At 36.3% G+C, this 14,677-nt stretch overlaps 1 non-coding gene across 1 annotated transcript; it reads left to right on the plus strand.

Moving 5' to 3' along the window:
- Positions 1-217: 217 nt before the first annotated feature.
- Positions 218-322, plus strand: LOC140596618 (U6 spliceosomal RNA). Its single transcript, XR_011998510.1, has one exon. It is a non-coding gene; the product is annotated as a U6 spliceosomal RNA (small nuclear RNA).
- Positions 323-14,677: the final 14,355 nt, after the last annotated feature.

The following is a 14,677-nucleotide window of genomic DNA, read 5'->3' on the forward strand; positions in this document are numbered from 1 at the left end:
TTCAATAGTGCTTGCTTCTCATGTGTCTGGGTGGCTCAGTCAGGTGTCAAACTCTTGGTTTCAGCTCAGGTCATGATCTCAGGGTCATAAGATTAAGCCCCACGTTGGGCTCTGTGCTCAGAGAGAGATTCTCTCTCCCTCTCCCTCCTTGTCAGCCCCTCCCCTCGTTCATGCTCTCTCTCTCTCTCTCTCAAATAAATAAATAAAATCTTTAATAGTGCTCACTTTAGCAACACATAGTAAAATTGGAACAATACAAAGGAGATTAGCATAAACTCTGTGCAAGAATGACGCCCAAATTCATGAAGCATTCCAATTAAAAAAAAAAAGAAAAGAAAATTATTTCAACAAACATAAGAATAAATAGGAAAAACTGCATCAAAATGTAGTATTGGATATCTGATTATTTTCTCCTACTTCTCTTCATAAGTTTTTTGTCTTTTGCAACTTTTATATGTATATATCTTTGAATTAGAAAAGAATTAAAATTTAACAATTGTTTCATAATAAAAAACTGAAAAACATTTATATCTTTATTGAAATGAATAATTAGATATTTTCCTTTTTTTTTCTTTTGAGACAGAGAGAGAACATAACACACAAGGAGAGAAGGGACAGAGTGTGGGAGAGAGAAAATCTTAAGCATACTCCACGCCTAGTGTGGAGCCCAAAGCAGGGCTCTATCTCAGGATCCTGAGGTCATAACCTGAGCTGAAATCATGAGTCAGAAAATTAACCAGCTGAGCCACCCAGCTGCCCCTAATTAGCTATTTCTCTAAATTATAATTTTACATTGAGAAGTTTGGGAGGGAGGCAGAGTTTCTGAAAAGTTATTCTGATTCTCTGTGGGACCTTGTCTTTATAAGCACAGTTAACATGTTCTAGAACAAAAAGAATGTATGTCAAAATATTGTGCCAAGGACAAGTAGTAAAAGTTAAGAACAGAAAAGTAGAATTAAGAGATATTCTAAGAGTTATACTTTCAATAATGAATACCTCAGTGTTCTCTTTTGTAAGATTAGAGATTTTGACTGATTAACCTCTGTGTTCTTTCAGTACCAACAGATTATGCTTTTATAATTTTCTCTCCAAAAATAATAATTTGCATCCAGATTTACCTTTGCACAAATATATCTCCCTTTATTGCTGGGGAGGATGTAAAATTTATATATATATGCATATATATTATATATATAAAGTATATATATATAAAATGATGATCTAATGAACTAATGGATGGATAATATATATATATATACAGGATATATATCCTAATGGATTATATATATATATATATATATATATATATATATATATTCTCAGGACCATAACCTATTGCCCTGCCATCCACAGTTTGCTTGCAGATTTCTTGTTCTCAGCTTTCACAGGTTCTCAGTTTTATGGAAAGTGGAATTATTCTTTACAAATCACTTGTTTAGGCTTTGAAAACTTATCCTCTTGACTTCAAACCACATAATCTTATTCTTGCTGTTTTATTTTGTTTTGTTTTCTCTTAGACACTGGAGCATGTTTCCCTCCTTGTTTAAATTGCTTTGCATTAGGGTCATTAATTGGTGAATGTTGAGGGCTCAACATATGCTTCCCATAAAGTTGCCAGCTTCCTCCGGTGTTATATGACAGCCTTCTTGAAAGTTGAAGGACAAGGTGCTTGCATTTCATCTAAAAAAAAGACATAATTTGAACTAATGTAAATTTATAGTAGCCGAGATTACATTATAATAGAGAAGTCTGCAATGGTGGATGTAGGAAGAGTCATAAAGGACAAGTTGCAAGGGTGAAATATATTAATGTCGGTAACAGGATGTGAGAGCACACCATGTATACATCTGGGAAGCTTCAGAAGCCAGGGAGGGAAACCATCAGGAAACAGAGGCTGGTTAAATATCACATTGGTCTCAATAGGCAAATCAGATTAAAAACAATCTTGAAGTTTTGAGTAAAGTAAATAAAATCACACTCTGTAAAGCAAGAAGTGATTTTGTAACTGAGAGAAGCTTCCTGTAACTGCAAGTTTTATGTGAGGTCCCTCAATACTCTTTAGACAATTTTTTTTTCTGGACTTTTTATCAAGGTCTTTTCGGTTTTTGTTTTGTTTTGTTGTGTTTGTTTTGTTTTTTGTTGTTGTTGCTGTTGTTTTAGTAAGCACATGAACCCCAAAGATAGGATTCACAGGGAAGGTTGCAAACAGAAGCGAGGTTTTTTTGTTTTGTTTTGTTTTTTGGGGGTTTATTTATTTATTTATTTATTTATTCATGAGAGCCTCAGAGAGGGGGCAGAGATATACACAGAGAGAGAAGCAGGCTTCATGTAGGGATCTCAATGTGGGACTTGATTCTAGGACCCCAGGGTCACACCCTGGGGCTAAGGCAGACTTTCAACCGCTGAGCCATCCAGGCATCCCAGAAGAGAGGTTTAAAATAAAAGTTACATATACTTAAAAATGAAGTGCCTTTACCTCCTTTCCTTGTTTCTATTAAAACAAAATTTTTCAATGAAAGAATGAAAGCTTGGAAGAGAAAGAAAATAGAACTGCATATGGGCAGGAAGAGATAAATCAAAGATGAAAAGTTAAAGAAGACATCAGGATAAAGAGATGGATATTCCATAGTAAAAGAAATCTGAGGGCTCATCTGGGAAATAATAAAGGGTCCCTGACTACACATAATAATGTTGCTGATTTTTTTCTACTAAATCCAAGAGAGTAGTAGCATAAATATCTATAAAAATAATTTCCATTGCCTAGCTTGTTCAAAAACTTTCATTTCCAAAGAAAAAGAAACAATTTATAGAGTTTGAATATAAGACATAATGAGCTTTTGCAATATATATTTATGTTTTTGTGTTGATGAAGATGATGAAGATATAGTCTTGCAACCCTGTATTAACATACACTACACATATAGGAAGAGTTAAGAACTACACTTTCTGATGGCATCATACAGGATGTTTGTTCAATGTAACAGTTATACTTGAGTAAATTTCAAAGCAAATTAATGATATCACATTTTTAAGCATCATGCAGGAACAATGGTCATTAATAATAAACAATCAAGTGCAAATACAAAATTAACAAATATTCTCCAATGAGGTCAGAAGAACCCACTATTGCATTTGGAAATTAAAATATAATGGGCTTGCCAGTCATAAAGTTCTAGGTTTGGTGAGGAGAGAAAAGTTCTCTTACTAATGAGCTATATGATTTCACAATGGAATATCAGGCAGTAGCTTGGATATGTGGCTAGGTATAGATAAATAGAATTTCCACATTTTTCTTGAGTAACTTGTAAAACTTTCAAAATAGTTGATATTGGCTTTTAGGTGAAAGGCCATTTTATTGATAGATGGTCTGATAATACTGGCAATTAAAATATTTGGGAACTACATAAAAATCCTTTACAAACATCTTTTGGCAACACAAACTACCTTACATATAGCTCTCAAAAATGAAAATGTTCCAATCCAAGGAGAAGATAATTTAAAAAGTCTGGAATACTGAGAAAATGTAAGTTATTGTAACTTTCTTTGTTTTAAAAGATTTTATTTATTTATTCATGAGGACACAGAGAGAGAGGCAGAGACACAGGCAGAGGGAGAAGCAGGCTCCATGCAGGGAGCCCAATGTGGGACTCGATCCCAGGCCTCCAGGATCATGCCCTGAGCTGATGGCAGACTCTCAACCTCTGAGCCACCCAGGAGTCCCAATAAATTACTGTAGTTTTCCATCTCAAGTTCCTACTAAGAGATTTATGTAATATAAAGCTTTTTTGGTTCTTTCTTTAATTATAACAATTGCATATCAGTCACATCATTTTATTTGTGATTTGGCAATACGTGCTACTTTTATTTGCCATGTTATGGCTTTACAAATTTCTTGCAAAATTTTATCTCATTTACTAGAGAAAATGAATCATGGTGTGGAGTAAAGATACCCAATTCATTTGTTAATGAATGAATGAATGGTGAATACATTCATTTTAAAAAATCAAGGAAGAAAAGAAAAGAGGAAGAAAGAAACAGAGAAATGGAGGAAGAAAGAAAGGGATGGGGAAAGGAAGTAAGGAAGGGAGGAAGAGAAAAGAAGAGTTGGTAAACAGAAAGAACAATAAAGAGCAAAGACTGAAGATTCCTGAAGAAGAATTTCTCCTTAAGACTGCAACATTACCTAAATTTCCAGCTTGTTGGCCTGCCCAGATTTTGGATTGTCAGAACCCATATCACATAAGTCAGTTCCTTAAAACAAATCTTTGTCTCTGCATGTGTAAGTGATAATAGATGATAGATAGATATAAAGGTAAGAAAAAAGAAGAGATAACAAATAGATATATAGATATGAATAAATAGAAATAAAAAGAAAGAAGAAAGATGATAGATGATAGATCAATTGATTGATCTCCCATTGATTCTATTATTCTTGAGATCTTGACAATACATATTTTATATTTAAAATAATAATTTAATAGTTTCCATTGAACTGCATATTATAAACTCAAAACTCTTAGAGGAGTCTTAAACCAATCAAGGTTGTTCTGATAACATTGGCCTTTTAATCCTGTTTTAGTGGGTTATACAGACGAACTCCCACCACCAAAATGTTTATTTCTAGGGATCTTCAGGTACCATAAAACTATAAGGATTGTGTGGGTAGAAAGAATGATCAAGTTAATCAGCTATAAGTACGAAAAAATCAGAAAAACATAGGAGAATATAGAAGAATATCTTTTTATTATAAGTAATCAAATTAGTTTCCTCATTTGTAGCTAACAATCTCAGAGATCTTTGTAAAGAAGGATCTGTTTTAAAATAAGAACTATGGACAAGGTTAGCACCCTTTCAAAATGATCTTGTCTAAGAAAGAAATTTCTTTTATTAGTGTAATTATACCTAGCGAAAAAAGTCTTCTTAATTCCTTAATATTACATCATTGTAATCCTACAAGAGCCTTATAAGTCCTAAAATCTCTCATGAATTTTCCACACCAGTAATTTTTAATATTGGCAATGGCATGTTCCTCATCATAAATTCCCCTGTAGATTAGCTAAAATATTAGAAAATTATTCTTGTTGTAAGGTAATGTTAAAATATGTTTATATCAGAAACAATATAATGGTAATTTGCACATTAAGTGAAAAGTTTGTGTATAGGCATTTAAGTTTCCTGGAAGTCTCATCCTGAAGATCACTGAACTCTTCTATAACCACTAAATGAGCAATGTTCAAATATTTATAGCTATAATCCTAACTTCAGTACCCCAAACAATAGAAAACTAGACTAATCTAAACTCACAGGACTGCCACTGTCTAGTATGGGAAGGATTTTGAATTGGAAGAATGAAAACTTTTGAATCAACTCTATGATTTTGAGTTACCGTCCCAAACTAGCTTTTTCAGCAATGAACATGAAGAGGGCATCTGTGGTTTGAATATTTCCCCCAGGTAATCTGTGATCCAATATATTTGTGAACCGCTAGACTTGAAGCAGAAAGAGTACTCAGAAATATTGCAATAGTCTAAATGAAAAGTGCGAGGCTGAAATAAGTCCTATGGCAACAGGAATATACAAAAATTAGACATGATGGACAATAAAGCTAAGAGAGTGAGGGATACAAGATAGTAAATAATTAAATTTGGAGACAGAGAAATGGGAGGCATCTGGATGATTGTAGAAAGATTAACAAAAATAGGGAAAACAGAAGGTGGAGAAAGTAAACATGGAAAGGTAGTATATTCAGCTTTTATTGCTCATCAAGGAATCTGTGAATGATTAGAGTAAGCTGTATATTAAAGCAGCCAGAAAGATAGGTTAGGAATGCAGAAGAGAGATCTAAACCTGAAATACAGATGAGGGTTACCATTCTAAAGGTAGTGGAAGGAGGAGGAGGAGGAGGAGGAGGAAGTAGCAATAAAGGGAACTTGTAGAAAATATGTAGTCTTGTTTTCAATGGGTATGTTTATTTTTATATAAATATTATTATAATAAATTTATTAGTATGCAATCTGGTCTTTTTCCACTCAGCAAAAGGTTTTGGAGATTGTTCCATGTTGGTACATATATACTGACTTCAACATGAGTAAATATTTAAATGATAATGAAATTTCCAGAAGGATATACAACAAACTGAAAATGATGATTACCTCTAGGTAAGGGAGGTGATTAAGATTACGCATTGCGGTCAAAGAGACATTTAAATATTCTTGTAAATTTTATTTATTTAATATGGAGACTGAATTTGTGTATTGCCAATAAAATCAAGAATTCAGTTTTTTTTTTAAGTGAGGTTAGACTATTTCATTCAGATTTGTCATTCTCTGCTTGCATAATTCGTTGAATTCTCATGATGCTTTGGAAAATTAAATTATGTGCTGAAGTCTCTTGGAAGTCCAAGAAAATGCCAATGTTTTGTCCTAAAATAGCAATTTAATAAGATACATTTATTTCTACTGAATTGGTACTGAAACTGCTAGTGCATATGTATCAAAACCTTAAGTAAGTAATGCAGCTGCAAATGTCTACATTTGTAGATCATCTATCATCTTTATCAGGATATTTCTATCAGTCATTCTGACAAAAACAGCGTGCATTTTTAAAATAGCAAATCATTTAAAATATGTGAAAGTGCTTTCTCGAAATTCACTATCAGAGTACTTGTGAATTCTCTCAACAAAGTGAAAAAAATGAAACGATTATGATACATTTTCCTCCTTTTATCTTGAAGATTGACTCGTTTGTTCTCTACATTTTCCTTTTGGTAATATCCAGACAAACTCCCTCCAACATGTCAGAAGCCCTTTTCTCTCCTTTGTCCATATAACACTTGCAGAGAATTAACTCATTCCCATGACATTAACTTCTTTCCATTAAATGAATGCCACTCAGGTGTGATATCTCAAGTACAAGTGCAGCTGTCATCTCTCTCTCATACTTGACACATTGTAACCTCCCATAAACACCCCAAACACATTTCTTTATCTTTCCTTCCTCCCCCATCTTGCAAATCAGGGTCACTTCCAAAAGGACTTTCTCTTTGGCATCCTTATTTATTGATAGTTCCCCAAGGTCATTAAAGGTAGGAATGTTGAAGCAGAAGCTCCAAATTCAAATATCTGCCATAGCTAGACAGGAAACAGGAAGAAGACTGGATTCAGGCAACATAGAGTGATATTGACCAGTTATTTAAGGGTACACAGCCCAGTAGAGGCAGGAGCCTCTTCTTAAACTAGCATAGCCTATTGCCAACTTAGGGTTACAAATACCTAGTCCTGCCAATTAAAAAAAAATGGGCTCCTGGATGGCTCAGCCTGACTTTTGATTTTTGCTCAAATCATGATCTCAGGGTCCTGAGATTGAGCCCTGCTTCTGGATCTGTAATGGGTGTGAAGCCTGCTTAAGATTCTGTCTCTCCAAAAAAAAAAAAAAAAAAAAAAAAAAAAAAAAAAAAAAAAAAGATTCTGTCTCTCCCTCTCTTTCTGTCCCTCCCCCATTCTCACAGGTGCGCACCCATGCTCTCTCTCTCTCAAATAAATATGTCTTTAAAAATCTTATATTAAATGCTGGTAACAAATTTTATACTAAAACGACGGCAAAATAACAACAACAGTAATAAATCCAGAACAGTTGACAGCCTTTTATTATAGAGGATTTTGTCTGATATCTAAGGAAGCAAAGCTGTGCTTCCATTCTTATTAATTGGCTTCTGAGAGCCAGGAATTAGAGCACACACACACACACACACACACACACACGAACAAACAAAAGAACAAAAAACAGGTTCTATCTTGCTTTAGTCTCTGAAGCAAGTGAAATCTTGAATATTACCTGTAAGTCACTGATTCCCTAAAAACAAACAACTCTATCACTGATTTTTACAGTACTGATATCTGAAAATATATCAAAGCCTTTTTGATACCTGAAAGGTCATCTGAGAAAATTGCTGTTTTCCCACCTAGAATAGAAAAACTGTAAGGTCAGTAATTCTGGTAATTGGGTATGCGAGAGTGTGTGTGTGTGTGTGTGTGTGTGTGTGTGTGTGTGTGTGTGTTGTATTTTTTATCTGATAACCCCGTGCTGCTAACACTTGGACTCCTTTATAAATGTTCTATCTGGGACACCCAGGTGGCTCAGTGGTTAAGCATCTGCCTTTAGCTCAGGTTGTAATCCAGGGGTCCTGGGATTAAGTCCTACATCAGGCTCCCAGCGTGGAGCCTGCTTCTCCCTCTGCCTGTGTCTCTGCTTCTCTCTCTCTGTGTTTCTCATGAATAAATAAATAAAGTTCTGAGTAAACTTTACTCTTTTCTAAGTGGCATTATTTCCAACCTAACCTTAACACTTAAGTCGCTATTCCTGCATCTACAATTTGATGTTTCTTCCCTCAAATTGTTTCTTGAACCAGTTTCAATCTTTAATTGTGGCAACTATTTTTACAACTCAGGCTTTAAGCCTCTTGCACTGCATGCACAGTTTCTAATGTTGGGCAAATCCTTTCAACACATCATACATGCAAAGTATAATCAAGTTATAATCAAGTTTATTTCCCTAATAAATTCCTTTCAATAAATCCCACACCAAAAAAAATCAGTTTCAAATTCCTTAGATGGATATTCAGAGATTTCTAAAAACAGGTATCTCTTTACTATCTCAAGTGGAGTAGTTTACAACACAGACTACCTTTTTAAGCCCAACCAGCTCTTCTTTCTCCTTCTCCACAGCAAAAAGTTCTCTCTCAGCTCCTTTGCTCATACTCCTTAGTTTCTTGAATAAGCTTTGCTCTGCACTCCCTTCCTCTGTGCCTTTGCATTTTTAATAAATTATAATTTTTGTTTTCAAATAGTATATATTGGCATGGGAAAAAGCACATGGCATATTGTCAAGTAAAAAATTATGAAGCATTATAAATAATTGGATATTATTTCTTAATGACAGAAGATGGCAAGAGAACAAGAGCACAGGGAGACTGTTTTTCAGATCCTCAAATATTTAGGCAAATTACATTTTATTTTCATTGTTCTTTTTTATTTATTGTAATTTTTGCTTTTTACATTAGTTATTTTATACCCAGAAAAAATAACCATATGCGCTTATATATGGTACCCAACCTTTAGGACCCAGCTCTAATAAATACTTTGCTTTGTCATCTCAGAATTCATCCATCCTCAGAGATTTCTCTTGGAATTCTTCATAGCATTTTCCATAAGAAACATTGATTCATCTTGTTGATAATGCATTAAAACTCAATTTTTTCAGTTCTTTGACCACTAAATTCCAATCCTCCTCCTCCAACTCACCTTTATTTGGACCCAGGATTAAGCGTTCCTTACCCAGAAAAGACTAGGGTATCTTACCCATATCTAATTTAAAATGAACATAATTAATAATAAAACAAAATTTCCAAGCAAATTAGGATTTTATTAGTCTTTTGAAATAAATATTTAAAATATAAAATTATTTCAAATTTAATTATTTGTTAGCTTGCACATTCTTGCCCATAAGTGAATAAGTGGTTGCATGTGGTGTACATATACACATGCTAAGCATGTTTTTAAACTATTGGATAATTCAGTACCAGCTTCCAGCACATATTCTCTTGGTCAGATCCATGACATTGTTATAGCCGTGATTCCTCAGCCACCATCCCAATTTCAAGCATATTTCTCATCCACCATTACTTTAGTTTTTCAATTTAAGTATTCTATCATCCCCACATCAACAATTCTTCAACCAAATTGAGCACTCCAAGCTATTATCCTTATAGTGTTTTCACTAGCCATCACCTACTTCACCACTTTTATTCCTTAACCAGTGCAAATTCCATGGTGTCTCAGGAAGTAGGAAGGCCCGAGGACAGGAACAGAGATGAAGGAACAGCCAGTCAGTGGAGGAGTCAGAACACACACCACATTTATTGATTCAGTTTGTTGTCTTATAAGGGCGTGTTTTATGGTGCGCTAAAACAGTTACAGTAGTGACAACAATGGTTACTGATCACACATTATGATAAGAAGCATTACAATAGTGAAAATACTTGAGATGCTGCAAGAATTACCTAAACTTGACATAAAGACACGAGGTCAGCAAATACTGTTGGAAAAATGGCACCAATAGACCTGCTCAACAGGAGTTGCCACAAATCTTCAATATATAAAAAATTGCAGTACGTGGGAAGCACAATAAAGCAAAGCACCATAACATGAGGTATACCCGTAATCCAGTGCCAGGAATGGATGAGAAAATAAATAGTAACCAAGTAAAATACTAATGTTTCCTATTACTTTGTTTTATTCTTTCAGTTACACGCATGTATAGCTTATCACTTTAGGGGATTTCTTCTTCTCATTAATTTATTCATTCATTCAACAAATATTTAGTAAGAACATATTTTTGTCTCAGAATGTCATTGGATTTTTGTAATACAAAGACAATTAAAACAATTTCTTTGCTCAGTGAACTAATGTAAACTACCCTAAATTTACTAGTGGATTTAATGAAGCCTTGTATACATGGCTGCATATCCAATAATATTTATATTAATTATTCAATTAAAAAGTGAAGAAAATCTTTCATAAGCCTCTAAGTAGATAATTGCGTATGGGGACGTCAGGCGCACGTCACGCACGCACGTCACGCACGCTGGCCGCACGCAGCGCCCCTCCTCGGCGGTGTCCTAGACGTGAGCCGCCGCCTGTCCTGGGTCTCGTCCACACACGAGACGCTCCTGGCGGTCCGGGGGAGAGCGCCCGGGTCTGGGCCGTGGGCCGAAGACGCCAGATCTGGCGGGTCCTCGCGGCGTGTGCGTTCTCCTCAGGGAGGCCGCGCTGCTTGCGTGGGGAGGCCTGGGCAGGCAGAGCACGTGCACCTGCCGGCCGGCTCCATGGCACAGGATGACGGGGCGGGTCCTGGATGTGGGGAGCCTCCTCCAGGGCTTCCAGCCAGATCTCCAGGGGCACCTCCCTGCCGTGACAGGACCGGCTCCCTCCATTGTCCAGGGATGCGCTGCACTGTGGGGTGACTGGGCCCCTAGTCAGACCCTCGACCAGTTGGGGCTGCCTGCCCAGATGCTTGGCCTCCACGACACGTTGGACAACTGACGCCCCGTCGAGCTTCCTCAGCTGGGGATGGGAGTGCTCCAAGGCGGCCGTCTTCATCGGGAACTAGTCAGCTCCCTCCAGGCCTACTACGTTTCTGCAAGGTACGTTCTCAAAGGATCATCATAAGGATGATTCCCGGGCTTGCTTCAGGGGCAGGTTCTCTTCCTTGGCAGGAGTGCGGTCAGGAGTCTGCATCATGATCATTTCATGATATATACAAATATTGAATCATTATGTGTGCACCTGAAAGCAACATGACGTTACATGTCATGGATACCTAAACAAAAAGTGATTTTTTACAAACAAACAAAAAAACCCCCACAAAACAGAGAGAAGGATACAGTAAGGTTTATTACTCACATAATGAAGCCTTCTTAAAAAAAAAAAAACTGTTATCTCACGAGCAGGTCCAAAAGCAGAGCCTGGAGATAACAGATAAAAGAGACCAGTTAGGCTTTTCTTGAAATTAGGGGATCTGCTTGAGTGAATGTTCCCTTGAATGGGCCTGGGATTTGCATGGTTGGAATTTCCTACTCCTGCCAAAGGAGGGAGCACCCAGCCTTTCTTATCAGCTTAGCCAGTTGTGGGGCAGAAGACACAGGGCTTGAAAACTTTCAGCAGTTAAATGTCAAAGATGAAGTCAGAGTTTGTTAAGATGCCAGAAGACAATGGCCCTTAAGGGCCTTTGCAACCACTGCTTTCTCTCCCATGAATCATCTTTGATCCAGTGTAACAAAATGTGGGTGGTTTCTTGTATTCTGGACTTATGGTGTAAGCTGACGGGACCTTGTTTTAAGTACTTAACATTCTAAATTCAGAGACCCACCAGAAATTGGAATTGTTGAGAGGTGCCGGTTAGAGAAAGGACACACGTTAACCCTGCTCATTCATCCCTACCAATTACTATAGAATGAACATTGGAAAATAATACTATGGTTGACATGTTGCAGAGATTGCTGTTCATGGAAAGCCTCCCCACTTTGGGGACATGGAAGGGGGCTCTATGAATTTTATTTTGAAAGTTTGGTAAAGGCTTCAAGAAGAGGAAACAGTTTTCATTCTTTGTTTATACATGTGCTTGGAACAAGGATTCCTGAAAATCTCCTGTGCTAAATGAACAGAAGGAAGGAGAATTGGAAAGAGAAATGAAGAGAGGGGGGAGAGAATGTGTGTATCTGTGTGTATGGGTAAGCTGCAGACACGAGAAGGAGCAGAAACACCTTCTCCAAGGATACAGGGGGAGCATTCTGCAGGGTCCCACGGGACCTCGAAGGGCAAATACAATTGGGGGATATAGCCTTGCCATGACACCTACAGATTTGAGGAGTGAAGGGGCAAAAGGGACATTAAACATTAAAGGAATTCATCAGCTAAGGGTCAGCTGAGAGATGGGGCCAAACCCACAAATGTAAAAATGCCTAGGGGAGCTACACACAAATACTTTGTCATGGTTTGTTGGAGCTCATAGACAAGGGATATAATAATTATATCAAGCAAAGAAAAGACTATAATCCCACGCTAGTGAGTAAGAAAATATTGGAGTTCCCTTTCTTAACTCATGCCTCAGTACACAAAAGGAGGGAAGGGATGTTTGGGAAAGACAGACCATAATTTTCTCTGCTTAACTCCATCTTTCATTAGCTCAAGGTAAGACTAATCTGTGCTACACAGTTGGGAAGGTGAGAGAGGAAATGTTACTGTTGAGTTTGAGAGTAAAGTTTTAAATTGTAGCAAGTCAGCCTTAAATGGGAAAGTGAGGTCCTTCCAGAAACCAAGGGAGATCAGAGAAGCTTTTGAATCTGGTTTCTCATTTTGTTTTGTTTTGTTTTAATGAACCTTTAGCAGGAAATTTTATCAACATAGTACCACATGAAGATAGTTACTAAAAAATAGAACTTCAAGAAATTATTCCAGATACAGTCACATAACTGAATCATTCTGGAGCTTTCGACCTCAGTATAGGTGTTCTATCCCTGTGGGGCTACCTCTGACCATCATTGGTATGTGTTTTGTACCCTTCACTGTGGATGGTTGAGAAAGTACAGTAAACAAGTGGAATTTGAAGGTCACTGTCCTCTGTTGTGTATGTGTGTGCATGTCATTCACATACAGAATTATCCAAATATGTTTATTATGGGAAATATGATCACCCTCCACCATGGGGTGGTTTATACTAAGAATAGTAGGCTATAGAATAAAAATTAAGAACATCAATATTTGTTAAAGAACTGTTCACACAGAAGTGAGAGGAAGCACATTTAAAAGTCGCAGGTGTGACCAGAATAACATGGAGACAAACTCAGAGGAGAAAGGGAAGAGTAAAGAGTGTAAAACCTACCAAAAAAGATTACCCTAAGATAAATACTAAGATGTTGCACTGATGGTAGCATTTCAGATATCCGAGTGTCTTAAGCTATTTCTGTGACATTTATGGAGAAGGAGTTTGAATAATAAATGGCTGTGGAGAAAAGCTGTTGAACACTAGCCATAGGAAAATGGAAATCCCTATATATATATATATATATATATATATATATATATATATATATCCTTTGCAATTGTCTTATAAACATTAACAGAAAACTAAACAAGTGGAAAATATTTCATCTACCTAATTTTAAAAATTATCTCAGCCGAAAAAATGTAAAAAAAAAATGGCTATCTATATAAAAGATAGTTCCTACCTGTTTTGCAATTTATGACATCATTTCATTATGACAACTGTGAGAGCAATAATGCAATGCTATCGGAGCCATTTTCCAGATTTGGGACCTGGGTGACTGACTGTACAACCTATGGAAGACATTTCTCTTTTCTAGATCTTAGTTTATGAATCTAGTCAATTTTGACTAAAGCTCTAGACTTTACACATTTTTATTTTACTCACATGTCCACAAATAATTTCTATTCACACGCAGTGTAGGAAAAATAAACCACCTGTGTTTCCAACACTCTTGTCCCACGTAAAAGCTGTGTAACTTTGGACAATTGACATATGCTCTCAGTGTCTCAGTTTCCTTGTTAAGTAAGTCAAAGGAATAATAATAGTCACTCTGTAATGTAATGAGGACAAATAAGATATTATATACAAAAACTTTCACAGAGTGTCTGGTAAAAGGTGATTTCTTAGTAAATGCTATCTATTATTATAATTGCTTGTAATTCTAAAATGGCCTATGTTACATTTGTGTAAATGTATGTCTATATGAGTTTATATGTGATAGGCATATAGTGTATAAAGAGAGATAAATATATCTATAGTCCTTTTTTAGAGTGTAGGAGCATATATTTCTTTTAATATATTTAACAACTTTGAACTTTATAAAATCATTTCCACAAAATCCATATGCGTAGGGATGAAACTTAAAACATAGAATTTCTAGCTCTCGAGGATTCCCACAAGAGGGGAAAAAGATTCTCTTCGTGACTGGAAAAATAGAAGCACTTTGAGACAAACATGTGCTTCAGACTATAATCCACTTTCCTTTCCTACCATGGCACAGACAGCATTATGAACCAGAAAATTGTTTGAGCAGCCACAGATAAGGAATTACAAATCTGGAGGTTCAAGAGTTGTA

This window comes from Vulpes vulpes, unplaced genomic scaffold (assembly GCF_048418805.1).
Source record: "Vulpes vulpes isolate BD-2025 unplaced genomic scaffold, VulVul3 Bu000000713, whole genome shotgun sequence".
In the NCBI taxonomy this organism is placed as follows: Eukaryota; Metazoa; Chordata; class Mammalia; order Carnivora; family Canidae; genus Vulpes; species Vulpes vulpes.